Source organism: Lucilia sericata, unplaced genomic scaffold (assembly GCF_015586225.1).
Source record: "Lucilia sericata isolate MDLA Ls3-8-SP2 unplaced genomic scaffold, ASM1558622v1 Contig000010F_arrow, whole genome shotgun sequence".
Taxonomy (NCBI): domain Eukaryota; kingdom Metazoa; phylum Arthropoda; class Insecta; order Diptera; family Calliphoridae; genus Lucilia; species Lucilia sericata.
This window is the reverse complement of record NW_023994050.1, coordinates 78,394-98,166: the sequence shown is the minus strand read 5'-3', so window position 1 is coordinate 98,166 and position 19,773 is coordinate 78,394.

Sequence of the window (19,773 nt, the reverse complement as noted above, 5' to 3'; positions counted from 1 at the left end):
GTGTACATATGTATGTACATATGTACACAGATTTGTCGTCTGTCGATCTGACGACAAATTTGTTTATCAATTTGCCTTTATTGTATTGTATGTTTGTGCATAAATGAGGTTAAGATACTAATTATGTTTTCATTACATTTGTCTCTTGGCAGCAAAAATTGTCTGTGGTAGCAAGGACTTTATTTATGAAAAGAAAACAAAAAATTTGAAAAAAGGATAAATATTTATATTTCAATTAAATCATGATGTTCGTGTAAATTACACTTCATTAAGAATAAGCTAAAGACATTTTCAAAGACAGTTTTACCATGAACTATATACCCTACATCGACAATAATAATCTTATTAAATTGCATAAAATTTGAAAAAAAATCTTAAGAAAAAATATGAAATTTAACAAATGATATAAAATAAGCGATTTTATGCCATTCTTTAACCTTTTGAAAACCGGAATCTTACAGTACCAGGTTTAATTGGTAATAACAACTGGTTTCCCCATTTGTAACAATCTAGCAATGCATGTTATACACCGTTATAAACCATTTAAATTAAGGGTCTCACAGTAGGTCAAATGGCCTCCAAATGTTCTCACTAAATCTCAAGATTCGAATATAACCTAACATTCCTAGGACAGCGTCAGTTCTTCTGTCAGGCCGTATATTTGTATTATTTAAAATTAACGTAATAGAATTTTAAAAATTACTATATTTGAACAACGTTATAGGGGTAGAGTATTATTTCAATTGGGTTCTCCTGACTATACTCTTTTCATGGGTGCTATATTAATATGTATGTCGTCGTGTGTGTATATATGCTTAAGTGTCTGTGTTGCCTTCGAAAGTACATTTAAACTTGTTGAATAAGCAAATGAATAAGAGATTTAACACGAACAACGACGACAGTCCCTTTTTTATTCATTATTTTTCATGTCTTCTTTAAGTTTTTCCTTTAATGCCAAGACAAACGACACAAAAAATGTCGGAGATCTAGACAAAGGCTTTTTGAGAGTGTGGGATGTTAGACGAAGGACGAACGGAAGGTGTCTTCTATTGGTGTGCGAATAATGTAGCATGAAATATGAAAATGTATGCCTCCTGGCACATTAGCATAAAACTGTCTGCATGGTGGCAAGAGATGTGACGATGGTGGTGGCACTAGTAGATTTGGTTAATTGTCGCCTTCACACTAAAAATGTCCCTAATTAACATTTTTAAGTGCTTTGCATAGTGTACACACACACACACTTTCATAAATACAACTGGTACAATGTAACCAGATTGGATTTTATGAACTAAAACTACGACAAATGCGAATATTTTTATAAAGTACTTAATGTTCGCTATTATTTAATACATAGAAAATGGTATAATTTTACATACATACATACGTATGTATAGTTTAAATGCATTATCCTTTTTTTACCCAGCCATCATTTTGTAGAGAGTTTGTTTTTTTTTTCTGCCAAAATTTTACTACTTAATTTATACCCGGGTATGTCATACAATTTATATGGCTATTTCATCTTTTTATACATTTCTAGTGTATAATTCAGATAATTATTTTAATAATTTTTTAAATTAGTTTTAATAATTTTATTAAAACTAATTTAATAAAACGTCTGTATATATAAATTAAATAGTTTTTGATCATAAACCTTTAATTTAAGGAATTTCTTTTAAAGTTTTCTTATTGCTTTCCTATTAACAAAAATATCATATGCAAAAAACCTAAAGAAAAACGCTTTCATAACGTATAATGTACATTTTGCAGAATTTGACTTTGTAAAATTTTGACTTCAAGAAGCTATTACTCAGTGACCGGGAAAGATAATTGAACAAAACTTTTTATATATTATTTATTAAGGTGTATAAAATCGATTAGCATTAATGAAATTGTTTTTGCTGTCGTAAGTAGTTTTTGCAAAAAGAGATTGCTAAGTCATGGTCAAAAATTAAAATTTTAAATTTTAAACTTAAATATTTTTGTTTATATGAGAATGAAATTATTATAATCAGCATAATTTTACTTTACTAAGTCATATACAATAAAAAAATGTATTTCATCAAAATCGGCCCATATTTGTTAATGTTACAGGGTCCACAAATATATCACATTCAAATTTATGAATAAAGACACATGACTCTGTATTTAGAAATAAATTTGTTGTTTAGTTAAATTTTTTTTCATAAGATACAAAAATATATATAATTCCAATAATAAAACATAAAATTTATTATGAAACTTAATTTTTGTCCGATAACTGACATATAATTTGTATACATACCCAGGTATGTTGGGTATTGATACACGAGGTAAAAATAGTAAACCGGTCATAAATCGGTTTAATATATATATATATATATATCTAACTAACATTTGGAAAATGTATAGAAAACATTACTCTGAAAGCATAGTCCAAATTTCAAGCCGATACGATATATAGATCTCGAGATATATCACTTCAAAAATGAAAAACATACCCGGGTATGTGGGTATTGACATAACGGTTAAATCGAAATTATAGTTTATTTCATAAAAAATACCTACATAACTTTTGTGTACTAACATTAGTTTATAAAAAATCATTGAAAGTCTGTTTTATCTTATATTTTATATTTTTTCTATAGTGTATTATGTTGTTTGTTGTTTCTGGAAATACCATTATACAACATTTACTTCTGTCAAATTCCGGACATTAATGTTCAGTTCTGAGCAGTTCATCGTTATGACTATTTTATGTATATTTTATCAGTACTGATCGATGATAATCGCAAGTGAGAACGAAAGGGTAATATAGGGAATGGGATGGAATGGGTTGTGATGACTCTGATGAAGAACTTTCAGAATATTCAACATTGTTGGGACAAATGGGTTCAAAATTCCGAAAAGAGTAATATTTGCAAATATAAAATGTATATTTGCAAATATAAAATGTATATTTGCAAATATAAAATAATAATGAAAAAAAGTGATAAAAGTGCGATTAATAACTGTCAATTTCTTTTTTTGTTATATACCGATCGAAGTTATAGCTATTGTATATTTTATAGAGTTAGGGGTAAGTTACTTATAAAAACTATTAATGTCTCATACAACATTGGTTTTAATCTACATAATTCTATATTAACCTAACCCGGTTCAAAAACTTTTTACTCATACAAAATTCCCACATCTATTTAATACTTCGAGAAATTATTACCTTTAACCACTTTTCCTTGACATGAGATACTACTCCTATATGTACTATATATGTATATAATAATTTGGTTACTTCCTCACTAAAATATGATGGCGGGGTAAACCGCTTAATGAGTATTTGTATAAACTCTTTCACACACAAACGTAAATACATACAATTTTTTAAATTTACATTTCGATAGTAAGTAGTCGACAAATTCAACAGACTTATTGTTTACAATGTTAAGTGCCTTGGACAATAATTTACTTTCGCTCTTTGCTACATTGACGTAAATGTGGATGAGTATATTTTGATATTTAGTAGGAGATCAAGCGAATAATTGTATTTATGATATTAACAAAATATTTCTTTAAAGAAAGGTCGAAATTGTTTTTTTTGATTGGACCAATGTAAGCCACTTTCAATAGCAAATCATTACCACCCAATTTCTATAAACATATACGGTAACAGTTATTTTGTCTTTCATATTATAAAGATCGTATAGAAAATGTTAGAAAAACTATAACATTAATATGTTTATAACTGCAGGCCAGTTAACCAAATCATTTTTTTAACGGCAGGCCTAAGTGCACATAAAATATATTTAAGTATGTGTTTATAGCCTACTTAATATCTTGAGGCGACAATCGTAATCCACAAAATATTTTTTCGTGGGGTACAAACACAACTTCATTATATTTTATAAATTATACCACAAAAAATGTAAAACACTTAAGTGGTTTTTATCATTTTACGGAACCCAGTCACTTAATTAGGAAATGGCGCATTATGATTTAGAAGTTGTTTTACTTTTTAAATAATTTTCATGGTTTCCAGGCAAAATTTCCGTTTAATTATAATTATGAAGCGCTTCCGTTGTCCAGCTTCACAATTTATAAATAAAACATTTTTTTATCAAATGAGAATATAATGAATGTTACAAGAAAGGTGGTACACATTGTATAGAATACAAATAATTCAAATAAAGTACTATAGAGGAAAAGATAATATAAAATTAGTATTTTTGGAAAAATTTTATATATTAAACTATAATTAAAACGAAATAATCTGAGTCAAATTCTTAAAAAGATCTTTATATTCAACAAATTAATCAATGCAGTAAAATTTATAGAAATAATGCATACATCAGAAAATGTTGAGAGAATAATTTTACGTATAATTAATCAGAAAATTATAACCAAAAATCTGTAGATTTGGAGTTAGGAAATACAAAACATACATACATACCTAGATAGGAATAGGTAATCCCTAACCAGCAGTTCAGGAACAGTCCCGTTTGACACTTCATAGGTTACAAAAAGAATCCAAAGGAGTCAATGTAGTACAGAAAACGGTTAAGAGGATTCATAACCTTACTACCTCTTTTACAGGCAACTTTACTACCTACATATATTACTAGTTATTTCATGGTGGACAGTTGTTTTCAAGCAAATTTATGCGACTTGGCTATTGAGTATGTATGTATGTGCATAGCAAACAATCAAAAAAACTTCATCTTCATTTTTTCATTTCAAGTGGAAAGTTTGAAATTGTACTGTACGTATACGTGTTAATAATTTATTGATATTACAAATATTAAGTATACGTCTAATTTAGAGAAGCACTTGAAATATTTTTTAAGATGAAGTTTTTTTATGACAAGACACTACAACTTTGCCTCAGAGAGTAAATCAAAATTTCTATGTGATTAAATAAAAATTGTATTATATAATTTTTTATATTCGCGTTTTTGTCCATTTTTAGTCTAATAAATTATATTAAAAATATTTTATATACATATTTAACATTTTTTTATATATCAAACTTTTACATTTGTCATTAACATTTCTAAAAAGTCAAATAATTTTAAATAAAATTTTTCCCCACCTTTTTATTCCACATTTGCAATAAATCAAACATTTTCTTTCTTTTTAATATTATAGTTAAAAGTTTTCAAAGAAACCAAGTTTTTAGTATTCAAATATATTGAAACTTTCCGCATTTAAATTATACACAGTAAACATTATATTTCGCATCAAAATTTTTAATTTAGCCATTTAGTTTAACCGTTATTTTTTAAATTTTCCAAAAAAGAATGTTCATGATTTACATATTATATAATTATAATAACCCATTCGTTAATAGTTTCCATTAATTAAAGTTAAAATTCCCGTTAACAAACTATGAACTTTTAATTGGCGATAGCATAAAAGTTTGACCAAGCTGCGAAAAATACTTAGGGGTTTGAATACACTAATGGCATACTTTCAATTTTCGATAATAGTGTAGCATAGTGTTATTTCTTGAGCATGACTTTCAAGTAGTGATTTAGGATATGTAAATGACAATAATGACGATTGTCATTATGTAGATGACAATCGGCGGAAACCGAGTTAACTGATCCAGTCCTTAGGACAGTTTTATGTTGATCGGGTGCTCCGCTAACCGAGAAGAGACTTAGACGATGTCGTAATACTTCTAAGAGGAAAGGATCCCAATTACTTCTATATAACAGCTTAAGAGGCTCAGTATATTATTACTATATATGGAGTTCAGCGTACGTGCTGCATGGCTATAAGTGGTGTCATAGTACTATGTCAATCAAGGTTCTAGAAACGTTGCTAGAAACAGAAATATACCACCGTATACCTAACCACAACACTAGTTTCCAGGCAACTAACATCCAGGAGGCAAATCAGATGATAAAGTTAAATCTAAGACCGTATTGGATTGTAAGAAAACTCTAAAAGAATACTTTCCCAAAGGTAAGGAAATGGTTGGGAAGAACCACAAAGATCCTATGGGTTGAACCCAATAAGAGCAGGACTAGAGTCTCCTCATAATGAGCAAGTCTGATGTTACTATGAGGATAAGTATTTTAAATGGACACACTGGCTTACAGGCTCACCTATATAAAACTGGACGTGCAGATTCAGAGGAATATAGAGCATGTAGAGAGGATAGTGAAACTCTGGAGCACTTTATTTGCCATAGTCAGGCTTTCGCCGAAATTAGATCCAAATACCTAGAGAGTGATATTATTCCGGATTTAACGACAGTCCCGATAGAGACACATTGGCCACTATTTTTTCGGATTTGATGTAGATACATCCTCCTATCAACGTAACATAACCTATGATCATTTAATTGATTTTTGGAAGTGGGCATTATTTAGGAACTGTGATCAATTATGTACCAATCCAGGTTTTATTTAGTACTACAATATTTATTGTATTATTAGAATTTTATGTAGAAAATTTTGTCGTAATCCATTTTCAGGGAGTATGTAAATTTTTATACCGTAAGCTACAACAAATTTTAAACTGATTCTAATCATTTTTCCCCGGTCGAAAGAAGAGACTGGTGACAAAATTTTTTAAAATAGCTTCTCTAGTTTCTGAAAAAAACTATTCAAGAATGAAAAAAAAAATTATATCTTCTTATTGTCCGATTTTCCTGGTTTTAAATAGTTATATTCTAAATACAGAAAAATTTTCAACTCAATCAAACTGGATATATACACAAGTATTTTTGGAGAAATAAATAAGATAATAGAAGTAGAAATTTAGAATGTAGAAATTTTAATTTCGACTCATAGGTTTATCGAATTCGATATTTTAAATATTGTCAAATTTAAAAAGTTTAAATTTCTCAAAAACTTGCTCGGGACAAACAAAGTATTCTACTTTCGACTTTAGCAGCATACATCAATATTTTGCTAAAGTTTCTTCTACAATTTCTTTAGATGTTTTGAGAGAACAAGTTATAATAAATTTTTGTGTTTTAATTTTTACACAACGTAACCTTGTATTTTGTACAATTGATGAAAACTGAAGAATATTGTCGTTAGAGGTATATTACGATGATGTGCCCGAAATGAAATTGATATAGGAGGATGGACAAAACGTGAAAACTTCGCAATATTTTTCAACACTTTTAAATAGAGCTTTTAACATACAAAATATCAATAACATTGTTATGACTATTGTATAAGAAAGTCCGGGAAATTAGAATCTCTAATAGTAACTCTTGTCACGAGATTCAATCAAAAATTGTATTTATTACTTACGAAAATTTCGCAGTTTTTGACTAAATCTTATTATTATTGAAAAAATATCTTTAAGCTTCCTATCATATTTTATCTTAATCGAAATAATATTCAAAGTTGTTTCTTATATTAAAAATTATGTTAATTTTGTTACACAGAGAAAACTGATTCGTTGTGATAATCGAAATTGATTCCAATCGAATTTTGTCCATTACAAATTCTGTGCATATTCCCGTATCCCGAATACATAGGTTGAAATTTACAATTTCTATATCTTAAAAAAGGTTTGAAACTTTCTTTGGAAAATTTGTTATTTCTTTATGATTTTTAGATTGAAAACGATGAAATGAGCGCTTAATATGCAGAATTTTCTGAAGAATGGATGTTTTTGTTTTCCAATATTTTTATTTCATTAAAATAACAATTCGCTAATATACGATTATTTTCTAAAAAATGTGGAACATATTAATAGGTAGTGGACATTTATTACAATTTTAATGAAAATAAAACAAACAAAAAATCCTTCATGTACAAATTTATAAATTTTATGAACTTTTAATATTCTGAATGAAAGCAAGCACCCAAAAATCCATTCTCATTTTTAAATATTTTTCCATCACTACTGAAGAAGAATGCTTAACAAAAACCACTTTATCTAAAAATTTTGACGTATAGGAAAAAAATAAAAATTTAGTAAAACCGTTTAATGTATACAAATATATGAATGTACATAAAACTTTAATAATAATAGTTATTTTTAACATTATAGTATACTTTTCAAATTTTTAAAAGTGGACGTGGTCAATAAAAATATTTTAGTTATAATTGTAAATAAAAATCACAAAATAAAGAGGGCGTTGCAGTGATATTACCGCCCACTTTTATGTGGAGTTATATCTAAGTTTATGTCAAGTATGTGCATTAGATTTAAAATAATATATTTAAAATTGAAAAGATATTTAATCTATAAAGGCTAAAAATTTCCTTTTTAGACGATTGTACTAATAATTCTAAAATTATTGGGGTCGCAAACAATATAGTATAGTCCGACGACCATATTGGAACAATTTCAAAAGTTGCGCTCCTTAAAAATTAAGTTTTTGTTTACTTTAAGGATATATTAGTAGTGTATATATATATATATTAGTAGTGTATATATAATATATGAAAAATATCACAAAAATTTTTTTTTTTCTATAAATTTTATAACTTTAAATCATTGAAAATTTCTAATTCCATATAGAAGTTATTGACTTTTGTACACATCTTATTATTTGACCTATATTAGTAACTAGAAAAATTTAATTTTGAAAGAGGAACTTTGGAGTTAAATTTCTCCATTGGTAATCACTTTATCGGATTTTCCGATGTTTCCATGCTACTGAAAGTCTTTGGTCACTATAAATTCGCGAAAATTGAACAACTGTTTATACCCTACACCACTTTAGTGGGGAGGGTATATTGGATTTGTGCTGATGTTTGTAACATACAAAAATATTCGTCCTAGACCCACCTTAAAGTATACCAATCGGCTTAGAATCGTTTTCTGAGTCGATTAAGCTATGTCTGGCTGGCTGTCCATGTAAACCTTGTGCGCAAGGTACAGGTCGCAATTTTCAAGATAATTGGATGAAATTTGGCACGCACGTTTTATTTGACCCAAGGACGAAGCCTATTGAAAATGGTTAAAATCGGTCCATTATTTCACCTAGCCCCCATAGAACGGAACCCCCCGAAAAGGGCTTCTGAGCTCATAATTATGTTAAATATACAGATATATCGATAAAATACGGCACAACTAAGTTTTATAGATGTCTTGATAACCCTGCCAAATTTCATAAAGATCGGGCCCATTTGACCCTAGCTCCCATACAAAGTCCCCTTCAGAAAATTACTTGAATGTCCCAAATTAACTTATAAACACAAATATCGCGATGAAATTCAGCACAATAAAATATTATGTAAATATAAATATATTCACATAATTTTATCGGGCTTGGTCATTAGTTGCCCCTAAGCCCCATATAGAGCATCTTTCAGAAAATTAGTTTTTCATCCATAAATTGCTTAAATGTGTCGGAACAAGGGAATATTGAAGATAAATGCGATATTATGAAAAATAAATCACATTTAATATTCATAACTGGTGTAGGGTATCATACGGTCGGCCACGCCCGACTATACTTTCTTACTTGTTTATTTTGACTTTTGTCGTTCTAGATTGCGAAAATGTGGCACTGTGCAATGGTGACATTACTAGTTGTAATGTTTTTTTCAAATAATTTAAACTGTATTTTTAACCACTGCTTCTAGATCTAAATTAAGTATTTAAAATAAATACTAAATGTTTTTCTGGTATACCAAAAAATGAATTTTTGCAAATTTAAAAATATTTTTCTTAGTGCTTTTTTAAGAAAAATATGCGTTTTTCTTGAATTTGTGCTTTTTGAAATGTTAAAGTTGACAATGCTGGTGAACTGGCGGTACTTCTGCAACAATAAATATTTTGCAAGTGAAAAGGTTTTTTTGTTATAAACTTTCAATCCCATTTTTCAGTTAGGACGAAATTAAAGTAAATGCCGATATGTGTACGAATGTGACTACATATGCATGCAATATATATATAGACTTTGTAATTTGCATAACTTCTGGACTTTGACATTAATAACAAGTAGGAAAGTATAGTCGGGCATGGCCGACCATATAATACCCTACACCATGAGTATATTTTAAAAATTTTTATTTTTCACAAAGAAACTTTTATGTTGAATTTTACGTTAATTCCAAAGTATTTAAGCAATTTATTGATAAAAAACAAATTTTCTAAATGAGGCTTTATATAGGAGTCAAACATGAGCCGATCCTCATTAAATTTGGGAAAAGGATATATTTTTAAATAATAGTTAATTATGTTGAGTTTTATTGCGATACAAATGGTTACAAGTCAATTTTAGACGTTTAAGATATTTTTCGAAGGGGGGTTTGTATGGGGGCTAGGGTCAAATAAGGGCCGATCATTACGATTATCTGCATTGTCATTTATACTTATATAAAACTTATTTGTGCCAATTTTTAGAGAGATAATAGTATATTTGACGTAATTATGGCATAAAAAGCTCAAATCGGGAGGTACGGTTGTATGGGGGCTGAAATAATGGACCGATTTCAACCATTTTCAATAGGCTTCGTCCTTATGCCAAAAAACATGCTTGGTCAAAATTTCATCAAATTATCTTGAAAATTGCGGCCTGTACCTTGCGCACAAGGTTTACATGTCTTAATCGACTCAAAATGTGATTCTGAGTCGATCTGTATTCTTAAAGGTGGGTGTAGGACCAATATTTTTGTGTGTTACAAACATCAGCACAAACGTATAATACCCTCCCCACTATAGTGGTGTAGGGTATAAAAAGAAGTGGTTATTGGGATGAAGGCAACTATAAAACAATATTAACAGAAATTATTTTGGAAATCTACACAGACCAATGTGTGCATTTTGGACTTAAAAGACAATATGTATCCTTGCGATATACTCCATATCTATTGAACAAAATCTGTAAATTTGTTAGTCATGTTATATTTTATTATCGTAAGCTTACTACTCATCCCACAAGTATTGTTTACGAAACTATTGCATTTACGAGAGTATTGTGTTATTTTTAGACACATTGCCCCGTAGTTTCTAAAATATTATTTTGACTTACGTCTGCACAGATGTGTAAAAATCAAGCAAACGAAAGTGCAACACTACAAATCAAATACATTGTATATGAAAAGTATAGCCAACTTAAATCATGTAATCAATCCTAAGTCATACATAAACACATACATATGTATGTATGTACATTTTACAATAATTACATAATACATTACATAATAATTAATCTTTAAGTGACTTAGTAAAGTATGCAGGTCTAGTAGAAAAGTTCACTTAAACCATATAATTTTAATATTATTATAAATTCTTAAAAGCATATATAATATAAAAATCTAAGACTTGGATGTCCAAAATATATGGAGCCTCCAAAAAAACTGATTTTAATACATATACTGATGGACAGACATTAAAAAATAATACCGTGGTTTTTCATGTTTTTAATATTATTTGATTATGCTTGTATGTCAACATGCGTATTTGCAAAAAATGTCAATAGTTATATCCCTAGTACAAACTTTTGTATTCTTTACGAATATAAGTGAGTTATTAGGAACTGAATCCAATTTTTTCTTTTGGTAAATTTTCTGCCAATTAAAATGAGATCGTTTGTTCCAGATAGTTTTTGCCAGCGAAAGCAAAAAATTGGATATAAGCCGTAATGAATCGTTATTTTTACGTTGATATATTGGAAAATGTGATGTTGCCATATGCAGAACTGCATTCGTTATAGGTCTTTTAACATTTTAACATATTCCAGCAGAAAGGCTTGTTAATAGTTATAAGACAATTTTCTTAATACTATTGAGGGGCCTTCTGAGTCACTCGACCTAATCCCAATTGAAAAATTACATTCTAAAGGGTATATTAACTGCCGGGGTTAATACAAACAAACTTACACAAATGCATGTGTTTGTACAAACATATTGTTTAACTGGAACTGACTCATTGGTTAGATTTTGTTATAAGAATATGAGTACACAGACTAGTGATCTTATTTCTGGAACGCCTTTCTAATGTTGGTTGATTAAATTAATCATTAGAGGATGGCAAATGTTCTTGCATAAAATGGCAATTGTAAATGTTTGCATAAGTTGGGGAATTTTTGAATTACTTTTTGTGAAAGATTAAAAATTAAATGTTTGCTATATTTGTAATTAGTATGATGATTTTAAATTACAACATGTTTAATGTCGTCAGCAAACTATGCTTTATAGTCCTGAAAATGTTGTATTTAACTAGGAGAGGTAGGGTCTTGAAGTATTTTTTTCAAGGTGGGCAACCGATACCGTTATTACCGGTATTGATACTAATACCGAAATAAGCACATATATCGGTATAAATACCGGTATTTTAATGCCGTTCACCTTTTACCGGTATCATACCGGTACAATACCGTTATGATAACGGTATCAATACCATTATCTTCCTTGTATTTATTAGAATTTGGATATTTATACATATGTACATATATTTTCAAAATTTCTATCATGTCTGCGGTATTGTGATGACAGCCACTTATTACAATGTACATATGTATTAAAAACTACTGTTCATTACAAAAACATTAACATTTTTTCGGGTACACACAGAAAAAAGATCGATTGGAAATCGATCACAGTTATAATTATTTGTTTACTATAAGAGAAAAATAGTTGTAGTTATTAAAAAACAATACATTCAACATATTTTATATAATTACATAACTGTGATGGAACTAGGGTTCGCCTAACTAGTAATTCAGTTAATCTAACCAACTTGAGCTTTATAAACGCTTATTTTAATTATATTATTTAGCAAGATCGAATTAAATATATAATTATTTGCTTTAACTGTAAATATCAGTACTTGTAATCAAAATTTAGATTATTAATGCCAAACATTTGTTTTTAGTTATGGTTAGGGTGATCGACTCGATTTTTCAACCGGTTTTTTCTGCTTTACCAGTGTCGGTTTTTTCTTAATGTTGATTTTTCGAATATCGAATAACCCGGTTTTTTCACTTTTTAAACACCGGTTTCGAATACCTTTATTTGCTTTGTATTCAAAGATTATTTAAATGAAATTTTTAAGTAAATAATAATACAGCCCGTCTAAATTTTAAAAATATTCGAGTCGAGGAACTAGCGTATATTTTTCTACAGCTCCTTTGGTCAAACTTTTTTGATTTTCCTAATTAATTAAAAAAATTTATTTGTAAAATTAATAACTATTTGATAAAATTTTATCAATTTTAAGATTATATTCCAATTACAATAATTAATTTACGGCTTAAATTTTACGGAAGTGTTGGAATGCCTATACAAATATCCTAAACAGGGCTTTTAAAATAAGCTAGGATTACATAGTACCTTATGTTTAACAGAAGTGTCCCACTTTTTTCCTAATTTTTTCATATTAATGAAATAATGTAAATCAGACGACTAGATCTAAAGTTATAATCTTTTAAACTGTTAAAAATCATTTCGGGCCATGTTTTATTAATCAAATTTAAACATAACATTAAGTTTTTCAAATTAAAATATATTTTTTTTATTTATAATGAAAACCCGGTTAACCGGTTTTTTCTGAATTTGAAAAATATCAACCGGTTTTTTTAAAATGTCAACTATTCGAACTATTCGAAAACCGGTTTTTGGAAAATGTCGAATAATCGATCACCCTAGTTATGGTACCAAAATAATTCAATTAAATCTATATAAAGTTCGGTTATCTTGATAAAATAAAGAATAATTCGGTATTTCCAACCGAATTCAATATACATGTGATTAAGTTTACTTGACATTTAAAAAAAATTTAGTACTAAAATAATAAGGAAATAAAAAAGAGCAAAATTTTATAAATAAAATGAAAAATTACAAATAATTGGAAGTTTTGCAGATTTTTACGAACAATTGTAAGTTAATAAAACTATTTCCTTTTAAAATATAGAGAATAAACATTATACGTTTATTTTCAGAACGCTGTGTGCCCATAACTACAATTGATCATCTTAAATTTGAAAACTCCTAATATCAAGATCATCTCAACTACAAATGTGTGTAAGCTGTGTAGTTTTTAGTGTTATATCATTACTACAATTCTTTTTTTTTTCATAGAAAAGCCAACGGAAACCTCCTTCCTAGAGAAGGAGGTTTCGGCTGGTGGAAAAAGGCAAACTGCAGCAAAACCCGCCTTTGATACTAAGCTCCTAGCAAGAAGAAGCTTGCTGCTGACAAGAAGCTCCATGGCTCGTGCTGCTGCTAAGTACAATAAAGTTGCTACCAAACCTGGCTCGAAGGTACAAAACGGTACCACGAAGGCTAAGGCTGTAGCTTTGTTGAAGGCTAAAAAGACTCAGACCGATATTATCAAGAGCGCTTTCATTACCTGTGTACGTAAGACATTAAAATTGGCAACCCCGATTACCCAAGGAAATATATACCAACCATAAATTGCATCAAATACATCGATGGTTAAAGAAGGCTTATTTTCACCTGCCTGTGATTATGAGCTGGTGGGCATCGCGAATAAGATTGGCATCATATATGTAAATTGTCAATTCCAAATATTTTATTATGTTTCTTTTCAGTAGAAATGTAGACGTAAACTAAAAAATGTAAGTACGTTCATAAATACATTAGGTTTTGTGAATTAGTAAGATCTGTAACAATATGTAAATATGAAACAAGAAATACTGCAAAGTACGTTTTATTTAAAATATTGCAGTTTCGCGCTATCAATGGATTTATGAACGTACAGTAAGGATTGAATTTAAAATGTAAAAACAAATTATATGTACATGCATATCTACTAGGAAATAAAAAAAATCAAATAAATATAAAACAATACGAGTATTTTTATTGGTTACTAATATTGATAGTTTCGGTCACCGTAACTGAATTGTATTTTAAAATAAGTAATTATGACAACTACTTAATCAATGACTTCAATCGATAATTCGGTGCTAACAACTTACCTGTGTTCTAAAAACATAATTTTAACAAATCAAATATTCGGTAATTGCAACCAATTTATTGTGTAGTTGTTGTAACCGACCAAATTCGATTGGAAACAAATTCGGTTGTGGCAACGAATCTGTTTTCTCTGTGTATATGTATATATGACTATTATTTCGTTTTGAATTAATAAATAAGAAGATGAAATAGACCTACAAAAGAATATTGTGGGTATATTTTAACATTATAGGGCTAAGCAGAGAAAACTCTAGAAATGTATATTAATGCAATTTGTTTTGCCACATAAATAAAACCTTTTATAATTTACTGACAAATGTGATAGTTTTTTGCAACTTTCAAAACTTTTTGTATTTCTCTACAATTTTTGTAAAAAATCACTATTTTAAAAAATTTTCGAGAAAATACTTTGAGTTTTCATTATAAAATTTCGGAATTTCGAGAAAAGTATAAACTATTACCACGAAACATTCAATTCAACTTTTCTCGAAATTTGAAAGAGAAAACTCTAAGAATTCGCTCGAATTCAACTCGAAAACATCTCAGCTAGAAACATGTGAAATGTCTAGCTGAGGTGTTTTGATGAGTTGATTACCAGTTGTAGGTGATCGGGTATTAATTTTTTTTTATCGCCAAAAATCCATTTATGATCTGAATGAAATTAAATTTATAACTACTCATTGAAAAGATTTACAAAAAATACCCACACATGTGGGTTATCTCTATTGCTTTAAGAGATATTTAGGTTTACATTTTTTAGTCGTAAATTTTCCCGATCTATTCTTAGTTTTTTAATGGTGCTGGCCAACGAAGGGTCGTAAAACTGTTTAAAAATATTCTCTAGTTTTCTGATAAAATTATTAATAAACTTTCCAACAGCCATCTTGTCCCCATAAAAAGTTAGACGCATCCAAAGTTGCAACATGTTAAAAGCGTCGTATTTTTTATATTTTTTTTCCAAAAAAAGACACTATATTCTTTCTTTTATAGAAACAAATTTTCGGCACTATATACAAATTGTATATGATCCGGAGAGAAAACTTAATATGGAAGCAGGTAAAATAATAATAATTTGGTTCATTGAAGCGGATCCTATTAACATTAAATTTAAAAAAAATTAAAAAACTTAAAACGCAAAGCACCGATCTTTACAATTTTTCAACAAAAATTGAGATTTTTTTGCATGCTAAGATAGAAATTATAAACAAACAACAACAACAACACACATAATCATACGGTAAATTTTGTTATTTTTACTTTTGACTTTGCTGTAATCAAAAACATAAAACGAGAATTTATTTCAGTGATCCCTTCACTGGACCTCTCGTCAGACCACTCGCCTACAGTTTTAACGTTGTTAGAAACCCCAAATAAATTGGAAAACTATTGTTCTTGTTTCCCTAACAAGATGACGAACTGGTTAAGTATAAAATGTATGTCAGCTCACACTTGCCACAAAACATTTCATTGAAAAATGACCATGAAATACAATCCGCTGTCGATATATTTACGGATATCTTACAAGATGCTGTCAAAGTTTCTACACCCCAGTCACCTTGGGATACTACAAAAATTCGAAATGTCCTAGGAACATTGAGTCTCTAATTAAAGAAAAGAGAACACTCAGGCGTCAATGGCAACAATCGCGATCTCCAAACATAAAGGTTAAACTTAATCAGTGCCAAAGAAGACTTCACATCGCCTTAAAAAATAATAAGGAATCTAATCTGAGAAATTATCTCAGAAACTTAGACCCTACTAGGAAAACAGAATATAGTCTCTGGAAAGCTGTTAAACATATGCAATGCCCTATTGCATATGAGTCACCCATACGCCTCCAGAATGGGCAATGGGCAAAAAATACGTCAGAAAATCTTGAAGCATTCGCCAATCACTTGGAGAATGTGTTTACTGAAAATGATACAGATTCTTCTATTAGTGCTAACATTATAAATAATGTGGTTCCACGCCCAATAAAATTCCGGTTCTCTACCGTGAAGACGACAATCAAAGGTCTAAAGGCAGGAAAATCACCTGGTATAGATAAAATTACTACCACGATGATAAGTAACCTGCCCAATTCAGCATTATTGAGAATTATTTTGTTCATCTTTAACTCGATGCTACGTATTGGATATTTCCCTACCTCATGGGAAGTATCCGAAATTGTTATGATACCAAAACCGGGAAAAGATGTCACTCAAGTGACATCATACCGTCCCATTAGCCTGTTGTCTATATTCTCAAAACTTTTTGAAAAGTTATTGTTTGAAAGCCTTATACTACACCTTAACGATAATTGCATTATTCCTGACCATCAGTTTGGTTTCAGAAGAAAGCACAGCACTATCGAACAGGTACATCGAATAACTACTCTTATTCGGAAGGCCTTCGAGAGCAAGCAATATTGCTCAGCATTATTCATAGATATTTCTCAAGCTTTCGATAAAGTCTGGCACGATGGACTAATACACAAAATTATCACATTACTACTGCGAATGTTCACAAACTGCTTAAAAATTATATATATGAAAGATCTTTTCAAATCAGATCTAAAGATGTGATCTCTTCACGTCGAAAAATATCTGCAGGAGTACCCCAGGGGAGTATTCTAGGTCCGTTCCTATATATTTTATATACTGCAGATATGCCAACGAGCGCACTGACTCACACATCTACATTTGCGGTTGATACCGCTTTTGTAAGCATACATGATAACCCTTCAATAGCTTCTGAACAACTCCAGCTTCACATCGGCGAATTGGAAAAGTGGCTGTACAAATGGAAAATAAAGGTCAATGCAACAAAATGTACTCACGTTACATTTACTTTAAGACGAAAAAATTGTCCTCCCGTACAGATAAACAATATAAAAATTCCTGAACAAAGCCATGTGAGATATCTTGGTATCCACCTTGATCGCCGCTTAACATGGACTCACCACATTGAAGCCAAGGTTACACAAATAAAATTAAAGTCAGCTCAAATGTACTGGCTAATTGGACCACGGTCAGCTCTAGACTTGGAATACAAAGTGCTTTTGTACAAAACAGTTATAAAACCGATATGGCTATACGGCATTCAACTATGGGGAACAGCCTCCTCATCTAATGTTGAAAAATTACAAAGAAAGCAGTCAGCACTGTTAAGGTCAATAACAGGTGCTCCGTGGTACATTCGCAATAGTAATATTCATAGGGATCTCAATGTCCCCATAATACGCGAGGAGATCAAATTCTCTTGTTTAACCTACTTGTCGAAACTAATGGATCACCCAAATCCCCTTGCCAGGGAGTTGCTGTCATTTGAGGGTCATAGACGACTGAGAAAAACGGAAACATTGGATTTTGCCAGATAATCAAATTATCGAGAACTTTGGTTGAAATTGCATTGGCAATAACAACGTTAGTTATAATTTAGGTTAAGATTTTAATACTTATTGTAAATTTCTACATAAGAAAGATTCAATAAAGAATAAATAAAATGAAAAAAAAATTTTACTTGCTTGAAAAGAAAAACATGTAGGAAATTATAGTCGGGCGAGGCCGACCATATAATACCCTACACCTTTGACAAAAATATAATGTGATTTATTTGCCATAATAAAGCATTTAAATTGAATTTTACCTTGCCTCAGATATACATACTTAAGCCGTTTATTGTTGAATAAAATTGTGGACATTTAAGTGAAATTTTGATGGGGGCTTTTCATAGGGGCTAGGGTCATATTAGGACCTATTATTATGGAATTCGTGAGGGTCATCAAATCTTGTATAGAACTTGGATTTTGCAGCTTTTTTTCGAGATATGAGTATATTAAACATAATTATGAACTTAAAAGCCCTATTCGGCGGGTTCAGTTGTATGGGGGCTAATGGACCGATGTAAACCATTTTCAACTGGCTTCGTTTATGGTACCATAAAAGATCATGTGCCAAATTTCATTGAATTATCTCCAAAATTGCGACCTGTAGTTTGATTACAAAGTTTAAAAGCCCTATTCGGGGGTTCAGTTGTATGGGGGCTAGGTGAAATAATGGACCGATGTTAACCATTTTTAATAGGCTTCGTCCCTGGTACCATAAAAGATCATGTGCCAAATTTCATTGAATTATCTCCAAAATTGCGACCTGTAGTTTGATTACAAAGTTTAAAAGCCCTATTCGGGGGTTCAGTTGTATGGGGGCTAGGTGAAATAATGGACCGATTTTAACCATTTTCAATAGACTTCGTCTACGGTACTATAAAAGATCATGTGCCAAATTTCATTGAATTATCTCCAAAATTGCGACTTGTAGTTTGATTACAAGGTTTACAAGCCCTATTGGGGGGTTCAGTTGTATGGGGGTTAGGTGAAATAATGGAACGATCTTAACCATTTTCAATAGTCTTCGTCCCTGGGACAATAGAAGATCATGTACCAAATTTCATTGAATTATCTTCAAAATTGCGACCTGTAGTTTGATTACAAGGTTTACATGGACGGACGGACAGACGGACGGATATAGCTAAATCGACTCAGAAAATGATTCTGAGCCGATTGGTATACTTTAAGGTGAGTATAGGTCCAATATTATTGTGCGTTCCAAACATCAGCACAAACCCAATAAACCCTCCCAATGAAGTGGTGTAGGGTATAACAACATATTATGAATGAATCAGTGTGTTGTTATTGGCTAGAAACATGAAATTGATTATGTAGAGCTCGAATTAAGTTAGAACCTAATTAAGCGAACTTTTTGGTATTTTTTCGTTCTTCAAAAGGTACTTTTTGATTTTTCTATAATAATGAACCTAAAAACATGAAATTGAGCATGTAGGGCCCGGATTAAGTGAGAATACATACGAGGCGACTTTTTGGTACATTTTCGTTCTACAAAAGGTTCTTTTTTGAGTTTTCTATAATATTGAACCTAAAAACATAAAATTTAGGATG